The 23,240-nt window shown below is 39.9% G+C and overlaps 1 protein-coding gene and 1 pseudogene across 5 annotated transcripts in view; both read left to right on the forward strand.

The window, feature by feature from the left end:
- ZNF385D (zinc finger protein 385D) overlaps window positions 1-23,240 on the forward strand; it is an 849,687-nt gene that overhangs the window by 773,905 nt on the left and 52,542 nt on the right. The gene's annotated exons all lie outside the window — the stretch shown is intronic.
- LOC101653460 lies at window positions 11,595-12,054 on the forward strand (annotated as a pseudogene).

Genomic DNA, 23,240 nt, shown 5'->3' on the forward strand with positions numbered 1-23,240 from the left:
CCAATTCAGATATAATTTATAGAGTCGCAGGTATTGATTCTTAATCAGGACAAAGACAAATCAACTGGATGAGGGAGACCATCAGCTGGAGGTCCCAGTGGTGTCCAAAGATTGTGGAAACTCAGGCCTAAATGGGACAAACTGGCACAATCTCATGAGGGTGGCAGATGGATCCACCACCAGTTCCAGGCAGGACTAAAGCAGTGGGGAAGAGTTTACCAATGGAATGCAAGCACTCTTTCAGATGGAAAACTCACTTGACTGGTCTGAGGCACTCAGGTCTTCCTTCATGACCCCAAGTCCTATCAAGGCCATGTCCACCCAAGTCCTTGAGGGTAAAGTTGTGGGGAAATGGTAATAATCCACTTCAAACACACTCCGACTAAGGGCCAATGCTTTTTCACATTGCTTTGAAAAAGGTCAGAAAGAAAGAAATGGAGGCTGAACCTATCTGGAGATAGGGTTCCCAACAGATACCTTCCCCATAGCCAATGCTCAGAATTTAAGCTTGAATATAGATAAAGGCTTTACCCCAGATAACCACCATGGGGCATCCTTTCCAACTCATAGCAATTCTCTCGGACAGGAGTTCTCAACCTGTGGGTCGCGACCCCTTTGAGGATCCAACAACCCTTTCACAGGGGTCACCCGATTCATCACAGTAGCAAAATGACAGTGATGTTATGATTGGGGGTCACCACCGCATGAGGAGCTGTGTGAAAGGGCCGCGGCGTGAGGAAGGTGGAGAACCACTGCTCTCAGACATGGAAGAACTCCCCCGTCTTTTAAGACAGCAATGAGTTTGCTTGAGCTTATAGTCTCTGTGAACGCAGACTACACATCCTTCTCCCCCGGAGGAGCCAGTGGGTTCAGATCACTCACTGCTTGACTGGCCGCCAGATGCTTAACCACTGGACTCTCAGGGCTCTGCTGACATTCCATAGAACAACTCTTTGATTCACAGACGATTTTTCAAATGAATTCTTCATTTTGACAGGCAAGTGTTGTCTTCTTCAACATAATGAATGCATGAAGCCCTAAGATCTAAAAAGCAGGGGTGGGGCTCCTTTTTTTCTGTCACGGGTCATCTGGATATTTATAGCATCCTTCTCAGGCCATATTGGCCAAACATTTAATTAACTTGCCCCTAACTTGTCCGGAACGACTTCTCTTTGTTCAGGTCTGTATTGATGATTTCTCAGCCCTGATATGACCCTTGATCTGGACATCCCCCCTGCCTCTGTCTAATGTCCTAATGGTCTTATCATTCAGTTGTGCTAGGGTATCAGTGAATGGTGTGCTAGGTAAGAGGAAACTTAATTGACAACCCAACATAAAACCTTATATCATAGTCCTAAAGCAACTGAGATGAGTATGTACAGGTGTGTATGTGCACACAATGTATATATGGCTACTGGACTGTCTTTCACAGAAGTATCAACTCTATAACATAAATGATAAGCTGAACCACCCAACCAGTATCTATGAAAGTCAAGACATCTGGGTGAAGTTTCAGAAATTAAATTTAAATTAAGTTTAAAAGTCTCAGTTCCTTTCTCTGCAGATGCCACACATCTGGAAACAGCTGTGTCTCTCTATGTGTTCACAAGGTATTTTATCACTCATGTGGATTTCTCTCCTCATTTTTATGCTACTTATAGCTATTGAGTAGACAAAAGCTTATAGAGTGATGAACTATTGCCCCTGTAAATTACAATTTTTTCAAGTTAGCAGTCTGAATGAAAGAAATGAACACTGATCAATTGTGACAGAATGTCAAATGAACACCTGTAAGAAACATGTGGACCATTAGAGAGCTTTGTCTCCAAAGTGGGTTTATGTTAGCTGTCATGTACGTGAAATGCAAAACAAAGTCTGGTTAGCAGTACATTCCACACAGGCTGGAGGTAGGTGGTATCTACTGAGTTCTTTGTAAAATCCTAAATTAAGAATGTATTGGGATTAACTAAACCACTTGCTTGAACTGAAATTACACATTTATTTTATCTTTTTATGAATTTTAAACTCCTGAAGATGATTTCAAGTATTTTGGTATTCCAGTCTTGGGAAAAAGTAGATCCTTCTGCTCCTGTAAAGAGTTAAGTCTCTGAAACTAAACAGGCAGTTGTACCCTGTCCTATGGGGGAGCTATGAGTCAGCATCAACCTAATGGCAGTGAGCTTGGATTTGGGTTTGGTGGTCTGATCTTAGACCAACAATTCTGACAGTCCTCCAGGTCTCCCCTACCTACAGCCTAACACAATTATCTGCAATTTGAAAGCTAGGCACAGACATTCTTTGTCCTAGAAAAATCTTTCGTATACCTCATACCATCCAGTGTATCTATCTCCTATTGACCCACAGAAGGTTGTACATGTTGTACACCGATGCATGTGGGAATGCAATCTCAAACAGAGCCATTTATAGGCCTCCTAGGACTCTGTTAACACTGCCCTACTACCTATTATAGCTGTCTAGATTCCTGCTTGTTAATCTCATGGAATTGTAAGTTCATGGATGGATCATAGGCCTCTAGGACTCTGTTAACACTGCCCTACTATCTATTATAGCTGTCTAGATTCCTGCTTGTTAATCTCATGGAATTGTAAGTTCATGGATGGATCATAGGCCTTATAAACTTTTATCCTACATCATTTGGTATTTTTTAATCAGGCAGATCATCATAAGAATTCTATTAGCAGTCAAAGCTAACATACTCCAAAATATACAGTAAAAATTTCAATGAATATAGTCAATACCCTTTATTAATTGAACTAGAATACACTTAGCTACTTTTTAATACAAATCAAAGATATTAAGTAGTATAACTCAGAACTTGAATTTGTAACCAGGGGGTTGAGCATTTCCCAAAGAGAGCATGAAATTAAGTTGCTATTTTAATTATCATAATTGCATTCAGATTCATCATTAAATTACTGTGCTTCTTCAGTTTCTAATAAGAGTTGAGAGCACCCTTTAAAGCTCTATTGAGTCAGATTGACAATTTATCCAACTTTAAGTTGTGACATTGGTTTCAGGTTAAATTCAAGGCTAGAGATCATATTTAACTCGATGGGGTAGAAGTCTCTGCTAGTCTGCCAGTGCACAGCCCTATACTGCAGTTTTTCTTACTTTTGCTTTGTAACTGTTCTGATCAGTCACCCTCATACCAACAATGGATGCTTGGCCAATCTCTCAGGTAAAGATCACTATGCGGAATGTGCATAGCAGAAATGATTTTGACCCACCTACGACCTTATTTCACTTCTTATTCAATCCTCTGTTTTGCTGTTAACACTCGAAAATTAAATAAAGCCAAGGGGAAGTTAATACCTTGGTGTCATGTTGCCTATACAGTAAATGAATTTGTGGGAAGAAAATAAACTTCCCTAACCTTCTCTGAAATTGTCAGAGATATGGGAATCAGAGTCAAGAACTGGAGACTGTTTATTTCTCCATTTATTCAACCTTTCACAATAATAAGGTCTTACAGCAATGAAGTTGAAGATGCAGAAGAGAAATTTAACCCTCAAGGAATCTCCAATCTGCTTAAGAAAACAAGATTTGAACAGTAAAGAAAATCCAGAGTAGGAAATGATTTGCCAGGAGAACATAGCAAGTACAATGATGTGAAGATCTACAGCAATAATAATGACTTTTTGGGGTGGTGTTTGGATGTGTTGGGATGCAATCCACCTGGTCAGCAGTTCGAAACTACCAGTTTCTCCGAGGGAGAAAGACTGGGCTTTCTACTCCCATAAATAGTTACAGTCTCAGAGACCTAGAGGGGGTCACTATTAGTTAGTATTGACTGGATGGCAGTGAGTTTGTTCTGGTTTTCGGTTTTTCAAATAAAAGGAGGCAGACAGGGAGATGAATATGTTAAACTAATTTCAAGAATTTTTGAGCCTACAATAACTCCTTTGGTGCAATGTTTTGTTTAACTGCCATTTAGCTAGTGCTCAGCATTGGCCACTCATTAGATGTAGCCCTGTCCTGCAACACCATATTTCACTGGAAAGCACAGAACAAAAGGCAACAACGAGATACCTAGAAGCAAGAGCCCATAAAGAAGATGGATGAGGCATCTGACCTTATAAGATATTCTTCTCAATTGCCGGTAAACAAACCAGGCTCAGAGTTAAAGAATTTACCCACGATCAACAATATTTAATAAGATGAAAAATCCCTAGTTGGCGTAAATGGTTTGTACTCAGTTTGTAATCTACCCAGTGGCACCATGGCTGGATGGGGGTCGATCTTGGAGAAAGGCCAGGGCTCTGCTTCTGGAAAGATTACAGCCAAGACATGTCTCTGGAATGATTCTACTTCAAAACAGATAAGGGTTCCAAGTCACAATAGAACCAACAACAACAACATCTAAACTCACAAGAAGGGGCAAGATGGGAACTAACTGGGGGTCAATTCTGTTTATCCTTATTATTTACTGAGAGGCAACCACAATTTTAATTTTTAAAAGTCCTTGTCAGTCCCCAATTCTACCTTATAAATCCGGCTATACCAGAGCATGTACATAGGTACAGATAAGAACTGGAAGCACAGGGAATCCAGGACAGATAAATCCCTCACGACCAAGCGTAAGAATAGTGATACCAGGAGGGGAAGGGGAAGGTGGGAGGAGCAATGACGGACTGATCACAAGGATTTACATACAACCTCCTCCCAGGGTGACAGACCACAGAAAAGTGGGTGAAGGGATACATCAGTCAGTGTAAGACATGGAAAAAATAATAATTTATAAATTATCAAGGGTTGATGAGGAAGGGAGGGTGGAGGAAGGAGGGGGGAAAAATGAACTGATACCAAGGGCTCACATAGAGAAAGAATGTTTTGATGTACAACTGTGCTTGACACAGTGGATGGATGTATGGATTGTGATTAGAACTGTATGAGCCCCCAGTGAAAAATGATTTTAAAAAATCCTTCTTAGCACTAGCCAGCTTTGAGTTGCTAATTGACTATATCAGCTGATTACTCAAGCTGCTATCAGCTTGTAGGGTGCCATTAAGTCACTCCTGACCCATAGGGACTCCCACTTAGTCAATACATCTTGTTCAAGGTCTTCCTTTTCACAGATCCTTTTCATTAATTACTGAGTGTATTGATGACTCGGGATAGCTTCTGATATTTAGTGAAACCCCATACTTCTAAGCATGCTGCTGTCAATACTTGCCTTGGCGTATCAGCCTTTGGACCTGTAAAGAGAGTCATGTGTGTTTATCCATCATTTGTGCTCTTCACAAGTTTATTGTGGATTTCACCTGTGTGGAGCTGGTTCAAGAGGCAACCAAATTTTTGTTGGTCCACATTATGCCAGCAGGAATCATTCTGTTATAACTTTGTCCAAGAAAATAGTTTCACATATGACTGGGTCTCTCTGTGTCAAGCTTATTGTAGATAATTTAGAAGTTTCCCATTCCCCCATTCCCCCTTGATATTTCTGCTTCTATTTCATTTTTTTTAAATGCTTTCTATAAAATAGATTGCTGGAAGAACAATACTCAAGTCTCAAATACAATTTTTTAACCTCTATTTTTTGTGTGCAATCCAATATTAATTTTCTAATATGAGAATATGTTATCTGATGAAGATGTGTGGTTACGTTATGTAGAGGTTTGTTTCATGGATGCATCTATTATCCTGTGCCACTACAACATTTTAGCTCAGTATGTTTCCTGGTTAGTTGCTGTCCAGTCAGTTGTGACATCCCTTCAGAACAGAGTAGAACTGCTCCATAGGGTTTCAAGGTCATGACTTTTCTGAAGTGCCGGACCTGTCTCCTGAAGGGTATCTGGACGGTTTTGAAACATCGCTCTTTGTCAAGTAGTTGAGCACTTAACGTCTTGTACCACTTACGACTCTGTTCAATATAGAGTGATATTTAATTATAAAGCAATATAATCTAAAATTCAAAAGTCAAATTCCCCTATAACATGTGTTATTAACATATTAAGTAGGGAAAACACTTTAGTCTAAAATTTTCATTATGGCCTCAGAACACTATTACACATATTCACATATGTGTAAAGATGTAAATACGTTATTCTGAAACCCAGTTTTAACGTCTAAAAAAGTAAATATTCCAAAAGTGTATCGTTCTGACTATGGCTGTCAGAGCTAGGACAGAAAGCATAGTTGTTTCTTTCTTAGGAGTAATATCATAAATCTTCCAAATGCCAAAGATGGTGGGAAAATATCCTTATGAGTACTCTGAGCGTTTTTGTTGACTTTTGTGGCCCAGGAAGAGGGGAAACCCATCATCTTTAGAGATGACAGTATCTTTAAAAGCTTTTTGGTTTTAAGCGCCTTGCTCTATCAACAGTGATTGAACCAGTTTCTTATTTCAAGGTAACTTGAAATCTTAGCCAGATTATATGCCTGTGTGTAACAAAACCAATGTTCTAATAACTGTGTTTGAATCAATGTTAGAACGATTTTCTTCTCATGCTTATCAGATCCACTGAGTGGAAGTCTTTTCCTTTTAGAGTAATAATCAGTCATAAAACAGATTATTTTCATCTCTTTAATGATTATCTGTCATAATAATCTGTCGTTAAGACAGGAGAGTGAACAATTTCCAGTATTGTGCATTGCAGATTTATATTTAAGCCCAGGAGTAAGAAAGGAATCAAGCAAGACTTGCCTCTCAGATAGTCCTTCCTTTCGAAGCCACAAATCAAGCCCATTGGATTTGTGAGCATGTCACCTGATTACATTACACTGAAGGCTTCCTTGTGAATTTTTGCCTTCACTTATAAATATAAGAATGTTATTGCTTCACCTTATTAAAAATACCTTCCAATGTAGGATTTTCCAGTTTTATCCATCATTTTCTTATTACAGAAAGGAGAATAGAACGTTGAGTCCAGTATGTCTCACCACCTGGTATGGTCGATGAGCACCTTTTAGTCCTGTGCTTTTTATCCCATACTCAAGCCAACAGTCACATCAGGAAAATCAATTACTATCTATATAGCTAACTAGAATATGAATACTGACATAGTAAGTTACAAGATGATAAAAATCTAATAGGATAAGTTTTTAAAATATCATCCATTTGCCTAGTTTGAAATTCAGCATCCTTCATATAAAAAGGGCCAAATAGTCCCTAGTTAGCCTTTTCAAGTCTTATGTCATGTACTCTGTCCCAACTGCTGACCTCTCACATTGTGGTGTGAAACTACGTAAACCTAAGTGTGGCTTTGTTTTGGTAAAATTTTATTTACTAAAATAGATAACAGACTATATTTTGGTTTATGGGCTATATATATCTTGTCAGAGTTAGGCCTTCAAATATCTGTATGCGTAAAAAACTTGGTAGCATAAAATCCAAACAATCCTCAAAAAATAAATACTCATACATGTATTATTGCAGCTTCTAGTGCTTGAGAGGAAGTTGGTGACTTTTGGTACTCGGAAGTGGGGGTGATCTTCAGTGTGGTTGCAGTTACATGACAATTTACACTAGAAACATAGCCAGGCTGGAGCTATATTGTCTTTTATGAACTAGGCTTGAGAGTCACAAGACCTTTCCACCCAAATTTTGGTTGAAACAGGCACAATATCTTGCTTATGTTTAGAGAATTCACTTCCTGATGACAAAGTGTCAAACACATGGTATATGAAGCATATATGAGATGGGAGTTATTTCTATGTATATCTTTGGAGAAAGGTCTGTTAGTTACATAGTCTCATGTCAACTTGATGGTATTAATTATGAAGGGGTGGTGTCTAGCTTGTCAGTCAGATCATAGCCTGATGATATTTCCTTGTGGGCGGCCTTCTCATGAAGATTCTGGGAACTTCTTCTCATTCTCCCTGGAGGTGGAATACACTCTCTGCTTCACTTTCCTGTTGAGGAGCCATGTAGAGACCCCACGCCAGCATTGAGACACTTCCACCAGCATTGGATCCACAAGACTATTCACCCACCAGCTTGTGATCTTCCTGCATTCGGCATCATTGCATGTGCTATGTGAGTCTGAAGAGGAATTTATGGACTAGTATTGAACATATGGGCTAAGATCAAATTTATGGACTTGATCTGAACTAGACTTGGATGTGTTCTCAATATACAATTGCTCTTTGATATAAAGTGCTCACTTACAACCCATATGAGTGTCTCTAACACAGAGAGCTCATTAGCAACCTGTGATATGCAGATGACACACTTTGCTTGCTGAAAGTAAGGAGGATTTAAAGCACTTACTGATGAAGATCAAGGATTGCAGCCATCAGTATGGAATACATACAACTCAATATAAGGAAGACCAAAATCATTACAACTGGATCAATAGGTAACATCATAATAAATGGAGAAAAGATTGAAGTTGTCAAGGATTTTGTCTTGCTTCCCTCCACAATCAATGCTCATAGAAGCAGCAATCAGGAGATCAAAAGATGTATTGAATTAGGTAAATCTGCTGCACAAGGCCTCTTTAGAGAATTGAAAAGCAAGGATGTTATTTTGAGCACGAAGGTGTACCTGACCCAAGCCAGGGCATTTTCAATCTCCTCATATACATGTGAAAGTTGGATATTAAATAAGAAAGATGAAAGAAGAATCAGTGCTCTTGAATTATGGTGCTGACAAAGAATATTGTTAAGTATCATGGACTTCCAAAAGAATAAACAAATCTGTCTTGGAAGACTAACAGCCAGAAAGCTCCTTAGAAGCAAGGATAAGGAGACTTAGTTTCACATACTGGAACAATTTTTCAGGAGAGACCAGCCCATGGAAAAGGTAAAGTAGAGGCGCAGAGGGAACAATGGGTTCATACATCAGAATAAGTGTGAAGATGGCCCAGGGCCTGGTGGTGATTCAGTCTGCTCTTCATAGCGTCTCTCTGAGTGGGAATCAAGTCCACGGTACCTAACCACCACCAGCAGCATAACAACAACAACAAATCTTTGCAAAATACAATGTGAAAGAGTGGACTGGGAAGGCAGTAAAAGAATTGGCAGAGCAACAAGATATGGAGAAATTAGGGGAGGGACTTATTGGTAAGTACAGCTAAGGCAAGCAAGAACTCAAATTAAGTTAAGGTAACAAAACAGCAGATCTATCGGTCTGAGCAAAAGAAGTTTAGGGGCATATACCATATACCAAGAGTAAATAGCCTCATGCGGTCAGAGCAATTCATGATCCAAATCAGATAAGGATGGGATGAAGCTAGAAGTAGGCCCCCCAAACTATTAGACCCAGTTGTCCTTGGCACTGTGGCCACATCTGACCGAACCAGAGGATCAATCATCAACTTCTGGATCACGATTTTCTGTGATCTTTTTTGGAGGGTTAGAGCCCATCAAAGTCAGAAACAATTCCAGTTAGGGATGAGCCAAATACTTGAGCTTTGTTCATTGGAAAGGAAGACCACAGTGTTGACTGGTCAAGCTGAATCCTGACAGGTGTCACTCTATCAAAATATCACTGAAATTACTGCATCTCCTGGTTGGCTTGACATCATGGATCCCAAAATAGATGGAAATAGCCCTTCTGGGATGTTAATGAATGAGGAAAGTCTTTAAAACTCCATTCCCTCACTTCTCTCATGTTTGTGCTCAATAAGCCAGTCTCAGCATTAGAGCCCCCAGAAGAGCCCTTCAGAGCATGCACCTTGATACAAGAGCTCTCAGACATCTGTTGTGCCATTTTAATCTTCTCTTTGTTATACCGGCTTTCTTTGACTATGGGCCAAGTGTGTCTTTTTTGTTTTGGCTCTCTGGATTTAATGGCCCTACGAAAACTTGATAAGGTAGTCATAGGCGGTCTAGCTGAGTGTAACATCTTACATTCCATCTTTGGCCTTTCTGGGGGGGCTCCTTAAAGCCTATAGACCCTAAGATTTGCCACTCTGCAGCCATGGTCGGTGGGGCAGAGCCCTGTGAAATTCAGTTCTTGATTGTGCATGCACGCGCGCCCCTGTGTGTGTGTGCGCGCGCGCGCTCTTATCTCTCTATCGACTGCAAGAACAAAATGTCTTAGCAGTGTTTTAACAGGTTTCAGTCCATTAAAAGAAAGAGAGAGCATTAAGCGCATTCTTCAGCTTTTAACTGGTGAGCTTTCATCAGTTTATTAATAGACTAGCTGCAAATGTGCTTGTTACACGCTAGGGCTTCCAGCCGACTCCAGCAGCAATGGCAGCATCCTCTGGGACTGGAAATCCAATTCAAAGTCCTTCAGGTAATGCTTTTGGATGGCTTTGGAGAGATTAAACAACAGCCAAAAAAAGCCAAAACAAACGAACAAAAAAAAACACTGCTGAAACTTTCTTGAGAGCCAAAGCTGAATAGATTTATTCATGCTCTGAAAACCCTGGCCTAAGAAAACAGCCAAGATTGCAGGAGCAAAAAGCCCATTGCGTCCAAGTCTATTTCAACTGCAATCTCCTTAATGCCATTTCTGTCCTGTTTCTACAGAGCGGTAACACTGAACAAGCAGGAGGCTGAGAACCAGGATAATTGGGGGATGCTTTTTAAGTCTTGTCCAGAGAGCCAACTGCACTAGAACAAGGGTAGGAGTTTTGCCTTGATGGTAGCTGGGTAGAAGGTTCTGTTCTAGATATGTAGAGGCAGGCCAACACCGAAAAGGCAAAGGAATATTAGCTTCCCATGAAACTGGCCTCCCTCCTTCTTTATCATAATGATAACTTACTGTGTTTCCTTTTTTACCTTGACTGCCTGGAACATTAGCACATTTCTTATGAATAAATTACTCAATGGCCCTTGAAGTTAATGATAAGCAGGGAGGAATAGCTTGCTCATGCACAAAAGGGAAAGGGAGAAAAATATAGCTCATAAAATTCTGTCCCTTCATAGAGTTAAAGAATCATATAAAAGAAGCTTTTCAAGCTGGAGAGGTTATAATAATGTAAATTGGTAAGTTAATTATTAAAATGTAACACACACACACACACACACACACAAAATCTCCAATCACTTCCAGTGTAGCTGAGTGGCACCTCTTAAACAAGCCTGACTTAGAAATTAAAAATTCACATTTTAATCATAATAACAGCCTAAACAGCTAGAAAACTACGAGGCAGGCACACTAATGCTTCCACATGGATTAATTCATTGAATTCATGCAAAAATATAACCAAGGTTCTGAGTTATTCTTAATTAGTGGCTAAGGATACAAAACTAACAACAACAACAGAAAATTAATTCTGACTCAGTGACCCTGTAGCACAAGATAGGACTGCCCTTGTGAGTTTCTAAATCTTTATGGGACTAGATGACTTCTTTCTCCCATTGAATGGTTGGTTTTGAATTGCTGACCTGAGGTTAGCAGCCCTATGTGTAACCAACTACACCACCAGGGTCCCTTTATGAATAGAGGGGTTAAATCCTTGGCCAATGTCAAGTAGCATGCTGGAACCAGAACTAGATATGGCAGCTAAACCCCCAGAGGTCTGATCCTGAGTGTTAGGCATGTTGCCTCAAGTCTGCAAGGCTGTGAACCACCAATGTATGCTATAACTTCAAAACCCCACTGCTATTGACCTAATTAAAACTCATGGAGACCCTGCCTAGGTTTTTGTGGAGAATGTAAATCTTTACCAGAGGGCCTTCCAGCGACAGTGACGCAAGATGGCAGGCACCACGGGCTCGGGAGTAAAAGTCCCTCGCAATTTCCGACTGTTGGAAGAACTCGAAGAAGGCCAGAAAAGAGTAGGAGATGGCAGTTCGCTGGGGTCTAGAAGATGACGAAGACATGACACTTACAAGATGGACAGGGATGATAATTGGGCCTCCAAGAACAATTTATGAAAACCGGATATACAGCCTTAAAATAGAATGTGGACCTAAATACCCAGAAGCACCCCCCTTTGTAAGATTTGTCACAAAAATTAATATGAATGGAGTTAATAGTTCTAATGGAGTGGTGGACCCAAGAGCCATATCAGTGCTAGCAAAATGGCAGAATTCCTACAGCATCAAAGTTGTCCTGCAAGAGCTCCGGCCCTAATGATGTCTAAAGAAAATATGAACCTCCCTCAGCCGCCCGAAGGACAGTGTTACAGCAATTAATCACCAAGAAAACCACAGGCCCTCCCCTCCCCCATTCAATTTAAGCAGTCATTTTCCACGGTAGTACATTTTTTAGATAACGTCTTGTAGACCTCAAAGTACTGGACAGGAAGCTCCCATTCAAGGGCAAGTTATCTTAAGACACTGTACATGATACTAATGTTTTGTCCATTTGAAATATATAAGTTGTGCTCTAACAAAAAAAAAAAAAATCTTTACCAGAGTATTTAACTTCATCCTCGTTCCTGGAGAAGGGCTGGTTGGTTTTAATCACCAAACCTGCAGTTCCAGGCATGTTTGTGGTACAGTGATTGGGAGCAAATTTGATTCTCTTTCTTTAATCAGATGTTCTTCACTCTATTATAATAGAATGTTGTTTAATGTGTGCTTACAAATATGTGTGCATATCTATTTCCGCACTTTAAGCTTATCTACTTCATAGATACATTTTAATTTAAAATAATTTTCTCGGAAAATATGGGTTGCATTTCCTCACCTTTTAGGTGTGTCAAAAAGGCATGGGTGTGAGAGTGTGGAGAGTGATGGTATTGCATGTGTCTGAGCTCTTGTAACACGGACAGTGCTCATCAAATACCCATGTGTTCCCCTTCCTTTGAAAGCCCACTTGCATACTTGGATTCTCATAAGTATGATTATGAGCAAAGGAGATGGGTTGCAGACCACTGCATTTGCAGAGAAAATGAGCATGCGTGTAGGACCAGAGTGGTAAAGGAAGGCCCCCAATGTTTGTCATATAAGAAAATACTGTAGAACATACTGTAGGCATTTTGCCATGGTACAATGCTAACTCGCCTCAAATATGTAATGTGTCACCATGCAGGAGAATCAAAATTGTGTGCGGTTTGATATTAAGGTTGAAGTGAGTGACTGGCATTGTTATTTTGTGCCACAAAGTTGATTTCAACTCATAGTGGGCTTATTGGCCAGAAGAGCGCGCCCTCGTAGGAGTTCCCAGCCTATGATCTCTTCCTGGAATCTGGAAGCAGCACTCTCACCTCTTGCTGTGGTGCAGTTGGTGGGGGAGGGGGGGATTCCTCTCAATGACCTTTCCCTTCACAGCCAAATGGTTGGTTAACTATTATGCACCCAGGGCTCCTGGATAACATAACCATGGCTAATGGGTAAAAACTGCATATAAATCCAAATCAGTGTTGAAAAGGACTTAATTTGGATACCAAGTACTGGACTCTCCAACATGAGAGTAGATATATTTTTTTTTTAATGTGCTGTTAATTGTCTGCTAATTTCACTAAAATGGAAGCTCCTTTTCAGAGTAGGAATAGGGTGTCTGGCACCTGCTGCTTCAATCCCCTGACTATGGAGGGTGTCCAGCTTGGGACTGTGGTTGTACTCAATGGGATTTAAGGTCTATTCCAATCCATATATCTTCTGATTTTTATCTCTTTTACATTTAAGCTCTCTTGATGGCTAGAATCTTTTGTTTTTCACAGCACAGCTCTTCTGTAGGAAATGCAAGATGTTTGTTGTTGCAAAACCAGAAAGAAACATTGCAAGCATTTTTAAAAAGTCCTACCTGTTTGCAGGGGCATTTATCATCTTTTGATAACATGTCATCATGTTCAGAGAAATGGACAACGTGTACTCTGTAATCAGGAATGGAGGCAGTGGCATGACTGATGTGAGCCTTTATCTGGCATCATCATCAAATATGAGTCTCTGAAATATGTGTGTTTGAAAGGCTTGTGCTTGCCTTTATGACACTTGACTCCATTTCTTCATATGTAGCTATAAATTAATGCAGGAAGTGACACCTCATTTCAAGTTGGATGCTGAGATATATGCATGGTCAAGTCTTGATCATCAGTCAGATTAGCCGCGTTAGTCACTGAGCTTTCCTTCCACTCAGCCAGGCACTGGCTAGATTTGTGCCTCTCTAGATACATTTTTATTTCCCCCCAGTCAGCCTCAAAACTGACAGCTATGAAAGTAAAGCATTTGACCGCCCTGGGTCTGGTGGCTTCCTTGCTACCTAAAAGAATCCATTGTCATCAAGGAATTTTGAGTCTGGTTTCAGAGAAAAAAACCAAAGTAGAAATGAAGTATGCCTAAAGATATAAGGAAAATGGGGAAGCAAAATAGTGTGGTGGTGGAGGATGCTAAATGTAATTCTTGGGGCAAGGTAGACGAGCTGTGGAATCAGAATGGACATCTCTCATCTCTGTTTAGTAACTTTCTACATTTGTCAAATAATAAGGAGCCCCTGGGGGGCTGGCATAAAATGCTGGACTACTTAGTGTAAGGTTGGTTTGCAAGGTTTAAATTCAGTTCAACTCTAAGTTTGTGACAAGTCAAAATGGATTAGAGAGCACCTGGTTTGGATTGGGTTTGGGCTTTGGTCAAATAATAAACTGCAGTGAGGAGGATGATTAAGGTCCCATCACGATGCCTGTTACACAGCAGGTACTCTAAAATGGTAGCAAGGTCGCTATTCTGTTTACTATTGTGATCATTAGTATCACTGGGTTTTGCAATTTTGTAGCAGGAAAGTGATGCTAACCCCCAGGACTCTCCTAATAGGGACAAATCCTATAAAAAGCTGTCCTCTGTAAGAAGGAAGCCCTAGGGTGGAAGTGATAGATATCAAGTGCGAAAATGGTAGAGTGAACACAGTGTAGCCACCCACTGCCATCAAGGTGCTTTTGATTGAAATCTACCCTACAGGACAGAGTAAATAGCTCTTTGGGTTTCCAAGACTCTATACCTTGACTAGAGCAGACACTCTCCTTTCCTTCCATGGAGTAACTGTGGGTTCAAACAGCTGGACTGGCAGGTAGCTGCTTAGTGCAAAATCCACTATGCGACAAGGGCTCCTTGGACAACACCTGCCAGATGTTCAATGCCAGATAACTCTGGGCCTTTTGCATATTAGAAAGGTGAGAATAAATGTGCATTTGTTGCTGGTAGCCTTGATCAAATCTGTTTCTTTCTCCCAGTTTGCTCTACTTTTATGGTAAGCCTACCCTTCATAATAAAGAATATCCCTTTCATGCCCCAATAGGGATCAAAGCAAGCAATGTTTAGAATGAATCTTGCTGAGCAAGCTGATTATGGTAAAGACATGGCCCAGTAACACCCCAAATAGAAGAAACCCTAGAAATAAATCTAGTGACAAACAGGCCACAAGACCTTCTGATTCCAGAGAAGATAGACTACACTCATTCCACCCTACACTACTTGCTAATTACTGTTATCAATCCTGGACAAAATAGACCAACTATCAGAGAAATTTGAAGGTAGAGATAAATAAGGATAACACGAGACCCAGGAACTCGAGCTGGCCAAAGGGTAAGTTCTTTGGCAGTTTAAATTTTTGTTGTTGTTATAGAATTTTTGTTTTATTGACCTCCTACAAAAGCTATCCTGGATACTAGAACAGCCTGCGATGTAGAAATGATAAGAGGGTGACCCAGTAGGACCCAACCCTTTTGAACGTATCCTCACCACTATTGATGAAAAGAGGCCATGGTGTGCAATCATTAAGAGCTTGACTGCCAATGACAGGACGATGAGAACCCACCCAACCATTGAGAGGTGTGTGTAGAAGGGGGGGAGCAAAGGAGGGGGAAGTGGGGAGACCTGCCCTCTGCTTCCTAAGAGGAAGATTGTAAGATCTCGTGGGCAGTTTCACTGTGTCCTGTAAAGTTGTGATGAGTCAAGACATTGACAGCACAATATTTTCTATTCCTACATTTGATAGAGTTCTTAGATTCAGTACCTATAAAGAACAGTTCACATTCAAGGGTAGCATGGCAAATAATCCAATTAGACACTGGGAAAAGTTCAAAGGGCTGAAAACAGATATTTCACCAAAGAATGCATGATGGCAGATAAGCACATGAAAAGATATCAGTATGGTTGGCCTTGAGAGAAATGTAAATTAAGTCACAATGGGATACTATGGCTCAGTGACAAAAGAGACTAAAATAAAATAATGAGTACTGGCCCTACTAAGTGCTGATGAGGGAGAGCATGCGGAACATTTATTCTTTGTTGATGGAAATGCTAACGGGTAGAGCCATTCTGGAAAAGATAACTGTGTCACCATATGCCACCCAGGCTCTGGAGGGCACCACACCACCAGCACCCCTTCATCTATCCAAATCAATCAATAACTGACCCTGGGCCTCTCCCAGATCACTTTAGATAAAGCAGCGGCCTGTTTCACAGTGCAGTTTCCACTAAAGAATATTAGCAAGATATTCTCTAAAGCTTGGAGCCGAATGCAAAACCCCAAAGAGGAGATTCAGACAGGCCTCGTAGGATCCAGTATACCTTCTATACTGGGTAGTATCTCTTTCCCGTGTACATACTTTCATATTCGCCCAAGCACCATGCGACTCCCCTGCCCAACCACACTTCCTGTCGTTCACTTCCGGTTGTTTCCCAGTAAGGATAAGGCTGCCTGTCCCTCACCATCAGTGTATCCTCTGGAGGTCCCTTGCTCCTCTTCATGTGAGAAGCTTGTTCTTTTTGATTATTTTTACTCTTCTTCTTTTCTCTGACTATGAATATTGATCGATCAGTTCTCTAGATGTGTGAGGCTAGTATGATCATTTGATGCAACTATCTGCATCATATGATAGTTGTAATCTGCATAATATGACAGTGATGTTAACACAAAACGTATTTAAAAGGGAGATAGTTCTGATCTCTAGTGCTTGTAAATTTTACTGCCAGTTTTAAAAAGCAGACCAAAAGAAATCATAGGTGTGTTTAAATAGCAATAATTACCATAAATTCTGTTTACAGTAATACTGTCTGAGTACATTATGAAACATTTGGCATTGCTAATACATTTCTGTCAAGTAATATGAGATGGAGCTTTTGTAATGAATATTAGTGCAAGAGACAGCCATAAGTGAATCAAATTACAAAGGCATGTAAATGTATAATTAGCTGCAACTGCAAAATAGCCTTTCTTTATAGATTAAGTTCTTCTGATGCTAATACAGATTTGAGGTTCTAGGTAGTCATCAAGAGCCTGCTGAATACTAGTGAATGTTTATAAGTACTTTTCTAGTATTCTAAATTTTACACCAAAAGTCTTAAATAAGTTTGTCATACAAGGGAGTATTTGCATATCTGGATTTTTTTTTAATCCTTGCCTTTAAATAAGTGTTATTTTAAAGAAATCCCCTCCCTCTCATGGAGGTGATATACGTATTTTAAACCCAAAGATAGTTCCAGATGCATGTTCAGAGTATAAATTAAGTAAATAGTGCACTTTGTGTTCATTGAAGCTAGATGCTGTATAAATAAGATCATTAACACATCATTACATGTGTTAATTACACATGCTAAATTATGGATCAGAGAAGGAAAATTTCCACAAAAGTTACATAAAGCAAAAATGGTATCCTAGATGAAATTATACAGAGGTTTATGCATATCCTGCCTTAATATTAAACTTAGTCAGTTTACACTCTAGAATCATCAAAAGCTTTCAGTAAAAGAAATATCATCAATACTTCTAGGATACCATTCTGGTAAATACTTGAAAGTAATTTGTGGCTGTCCCTGTATCCTGCCACATAGTACTTTATTATTACGATGGCTTTAATTACGTATAAGCAACATGAGATCATCATATACATTCTAAATAATAGACACAGTTAAAAGGAAATACTTCCTGTAAGCCACCCTCCCCCCTTTTCCCCCTTAAAATCCTGCTACTGTATTAGAATCAAGGAAATGCTAAGGATAAAGTTCTCATCTCTCTTTCTACCCCGTCAGGCCATGTTCCTGGTTCCTGGGAGCCAGTGCTTTGTTTGGAGAACACTCCGGACTGACATCAGAGGAATTGTCCTCTCGGTCCTTCAGTGGCAATAACCAACACTAGGGCAGAATAATCCTACCTCACATATTTGACTGGGCCTGTATCACTCGGTTTGCACTAAGTCACGTTGCTAGAATAGCTGACTTCCAGATATCAGTGTGTTACAACAACGAACACATATCCCTTGCTATGACTCTGCCCAATATGACGTCATTTCTGGATAGAGTTTAATTAAACGTGTATCTGGGTATTGCTTAAGGCATGGGGGCAGAAAACCAGTGTGAAGCCACACAATACAGATTAAACTATTTACTTGAGGCTACATCATCATTGTCATTCACACTTTGTTAGCCAAAGTCAACCAATGGCAAGGCCTCATGGCCTTGGGGCAGAGATGCCTAGAATCCACAGGGAGACTTCAGGGAAAAGTTTTGACTATTATGAAAAATGTTACCATAACTTATATATTAAATATTTATGTAATGCATATTTGAGAGCATTGTATATGTGCTAAGGTTGTGCTAAGAAGCCCCGGTGGTGATGTCAGGGGCTGTAAGATCACATGTTCAAACTTGTTGGGTTTTTTTGTCTTGTTTGCTTTTAGTGGTTAAGCTTCGTGCTGGTAGCTTAATGAGAAAATGGCATCTATCGCATTGATTAAAATCATATACTGCCATCCCAGAAATGTCAGATTTTCATCTAAGAAATTCTCATTGGGGATGATGGAATAAAGAATGAGCCCAGGGCATGTGAATAGACATCCTCAGGGAGTCTGATGGATTCTCCTAAGGTGCCTCCACAGTATTCGCCGAGAAGGGACCATCACGGCTGCATGTGCGTCTTTTAGAAACGTAGGCTGGTGGGAGGTAGAGCCGACAGGTGGTGACTGTGAGTGTGTCTATTGGTTTCTGCTTATGCACCACAGACCCTGTACGATATAGAAATGCAAAGGCATGATGTGTTTTGGACACTCATCAGAGGAAATTGAGAGCACCTGTAGTGAGATAACCTATGAGCACACCCCTGACAGTGGGAACAAACATCCTTTTGGTTGGTGGGGACATTAGAATGCCGTGGATGGATAGGGGGATGGAATTGCCGAAGAGCTGACATAGGAAATTAAGGACTCAGAGTTTGATAGCTGGGAACCTGGGCAGCTGAGCCAACAGTCTCTGGGATGTTTCAGAGCTGTGGCTTGAAAATGAAAATAGATTAGGGAGATCTTTACTAAATCCCAACTATGGTGCTGTGTTAGTCTGGGTAGACTAGAGAAACAAATCCATATGGACACACATATGTGTTTAAGAAAGAGGTTTATATACAAGAGGAATTTAACATGGAGAAAACATCCCAGCCCAGTTCAGATCAAGTCCATAAGTCCGATATTAGCCCGTATGTCCAATATCAATATATAAAGTCCTCTTCAAACTCACGAAGCACATGTAATGAAGCCAAATGCAGGAGGATCACAAACCAGTGGATAGAAAGTCTTTGGGTCCAGTGGCGTTGTAAGCATCTCAGTGCTGGCAGGGGTCTCTCTGTGGCTTGTCTTCTGCAATGTCTCCCAGGGAGCAGGAGAGAGAGTATCTTCCCCCTCCAAGGAGGAAGTACTAGAATTCTCAGCAGAAGGCCATTCCCACACAGAAGTCTCATTGGCTATCTCCAGATTAGCACCCCAGACTCTACCCCTACACTCTTAATCCTTAAATTGACAGCAGATTAGGTGACCACCACAGTGCAATCATTATTCAGAATGCAGGGATATTTATAAGGAGATAAGAAATGAATAAACTGGGGAGGCGTTCAACTCGGGGCTATCAGGCCCAATACAGGAAGAGGTAAAAGACTGTGAGTCAGAGCATCTGGAATGAATTGTGCATGGGTATAAAAAGGAGACAGGTGACCGACACTGGTTATGAGTGTTTCCTTGAACTTTGCAAGTCCTGGGAAACAGAATTACACATGTGATTCTGCGTTCGGGAATACTTGTGTGTTTACCCAGAAACTCTTTCGTGGATGGGAAGAAATGAGAGCTGCTTGGCACTAGTTTTTGAGGAGAATTAGGTTCTCACAAAACTTAAATGAATGAGAGAAATAGATGGAGATATTCTGATTTAATTCTGACCTCATTCTAAAAAGAGTAGCGAGTCTCAGGTTAATGTCATTTTGGTGTATATACTACTGCAAATGCAAACATACACTCATATACACAACCTTCATGCTAAGCATGAGTACTTTAGAGACATAATTCAAATAAATACATGTACTACCTCCTACAGGAAGGAGGACATTAAGTTCAGTATCTTTTTAAAAAAACATTTCAATTTAAATGTGAGAGGAAATTCTAATTTTTAAAATCACCACTTTTAGTTAAAAATAAATTAGAGAAGCATTCCTTTGACGTAATCTTTTTCTATGGATTCCATTATCCGAGCTGCTTTATGGAGCTAGGAAGAACAATCATACAAAGACCATTCACTCCACATTTCTTTTCATTCTTTTGAAAAACAATGTAAAACTATATCCCCATATCATTTTATCTTTCTGTAAAATAAAATTATACAAAGTCCTTTGCTAACAGTTAAGGTAATACTTAAATTCAGTCTCGGATTGAGACTAAAGTGAATTTATTCTATGTTCACATTCCGTGTTTTGATAGTTTCATGGCTTGTAGCTTCTTTTGCCCAAACGAATAGTACTGTTTATAAGCCTAACACTGAGGTTCAGGATTAAGGAATGTTTACAGAGCCATGCTCAAATATTTTAACTGTTCTCTATCTCTCTATATACACGTGAGCAGCAGTTGCTGAGAAAGCAACATGCTTATATGGGTGTTGATTTCCGGGGCATGCAAAATGCATAGAGGTTGCACACAAGCCATATTTAAAAGATGGGCGCCTTTCCATATGTAATACACTGAAAATGAGTTTATATTCAGCCATAAGCCCCAAGATAAATGAAATCGATTTGTCTATCAATGGAGTGTACTTTAAATGTAAGCATCTATAAAATTGCAAACATTATTCCCCTGCCTTAAATTTGCTTCATATTAATGTAGGTCTGTGTCCGTTGTTTCCCTGAAGACAGATGTGAAAGAGTTCATGGGCCTAACATGTCTCAACGTGGGTGCTTCTTATTTTAAGCATATTGAAAAACCCTTTGGCTGATATGATAAATTAAGATATAATTATATATATTTTTGGAAAATTGCAATCAGGAGAGCCTTTTGGGGGGCTCTTTCTAATATCAGAGCTCTCCGCCTAAATTTATGTACTGATTTGTTAGCAGTAATGGATTTCTAATTTCCTAAAAGCAACAGTTCAATAGCGGACTATCAGAGATTTTTATATAATAGCATATTCATATTTTCTATAAGAAGTTATTTGAACATAAAAAATAGCAGTTTATTGGTATAGATTTGAGTATAGTATATATGAGTATAGTATTATACCAACAGTATCTTTGTCATTAAAACAGAACTATTCCAGAAATCATGGCATCATTGAGATGAACATTAAAATGGGGAAAACTACTGTTCAGGCATAATTTTGTGAGCAAAAAAAAAAGCCTACAGTTCAAATGGTAGAGACTCCTTCATGATCGTGAGAACAGAGAGACTTCAGGGAGGATTTTGATTAGGGAATGGGGTCTGTTTGACAGGGTATTCAAAAGTGTTATGCAAGTCCTTGTCTTATGATTTTAAATAGATGAACTATACTTCTAACATTAAAATTAATATGAGAGAAATGTCAGTGGTGGGAAAGCTTAAACTGTAAGGCGAAGGATGGTGGCAGGAAAAGGATGATTTCTGCATCTCTGATGTACAAGACCTAGTCTATTTGACCTTGAGAAAGTGATTTGAAATTCTGGGACCTTGCATTATCCTCAGCTGACAGGAGAGAATGAGGTCAGTTCATTTCTCAACTATTTATTTTTTGAGAACCTCTTCTAAGTCCGGAAACCTTGCGAGGTGCTCAGGAGATAGTGTTCAAAACAGACACACAGTACTTTCCTTATAGGATCTTTCAAAATCCCAAACTCACTGCCATCGAGTTGATCCCATCTCATAGAGACCCTACAGGGCAGCAAAGACCTGCCTCTCTGGATTTAAGTGATCCTAACTCTTTATGGGAGTGGAAGGACTCATTCTCCAGATAAGGGGCTGCTGACTGAAGAGAGCAGCCCAATGCTATGCCACAGGAGTTCTTAGTGTCTAAGTAATCTTCATGTTTCCTGAAAGTTGAACAATTATTTTGGGTCATTGGCCTGGCATTGGAAGTATCTTAGCTACTGTGGATGAAGACATCTAACCCATAAAAAAAGAGCCCTGGTTGTGTAGTGGCCATGTATTGGACAGCTAACTGTAAAGTCAGCCTTTGGAAGCCTCCAGCTACTCTACAAGAGACTCGATTTTCTTCCACTCAAGAATGGGAAACTCACAGTGGTAGTTCCACCCTGTCCCATAGGGTTTCGATGAGCCGGCATCGGCTCAATGACAACGAGCTAATCTGTGATCAATAGTAAGTAAAGAAAGAAGGTTGGATGTGTGGAAAGTTGTGCAACTCCAAGAAGCAACATTGCTGTATTAAAAATGAACAAACAACTACAAAATCATAGACAAAGCACTCTCCAAGGTTCCAGGTATACATTGCAAAGCAAATTGTGGAACTTACAATTTTGTTGGTGACCATATAATAAATAACATTATCTATGCATGCGTATGTATGTGAGAGAAAGATATATGTGTACTAATATATATGTCTGATGTACATGAACATAGGATAAACAAGGTTATATATGTATGTAAAGGTGTGTGTGAGAGAAGATGTACAAGTATTTCTATCCAATGTAATGTGATAGAAGTTTATTTGTTCTATAGAATAAAGTAAAAATAAGATGATTCATTTAGAGAAAATTGGCCAGTCTACTTTATACTGACAAAGCAAGGAAAGCATATCTTGTAGTTAATACATCTATCAAGAACTGAGAGATGATGGAAAGCCCAGAGGCCAACCTAGCCAAGAGAGAAAGTAAATGCAAAGACCATGACAAAAGAAAACGCTTGGTGTATTAGAAAATAGCATTATCAGACAGGGTTTCAGAGCAGAGCTTGGAATCAATTTTAGCAAGTTGGATAAAATTGCATTCCAATTCTCTAGGAAAACCAAAGTAATAAACTCTTAATTGCGCTTGCAGAAACTCTCCTGAGAGTTATGCTGTAGAATTGGGCCAACAAGGAGCCATTTCAAGTAAGAGGAAGACGTGGGAATCAGAACACACCTACACAGAGGAAAATTTTCCAGAGAAACACACTGTCTTGGACAGCACTAGCCAGAGTAAGGGGGATAAGGAAGAGACATAAATATAG

This window comes from Echinops telfairi, unplaced genomic scaffold (genome assembly GCF_000313985.2).
Source record: "Echinops telfairi isolate 266 unplaced genomic scaffold, ASM31398v2 ScPeMD7_7420;HRSCAF=8458, whole genome shotgun sequence".
NCBI classification, from domain to species: Eukaryota; Metazoa; Chordata; class Mammalia; order Afrosoricida; family Tenrecidae; genus Echinops; species Echinops telfairi.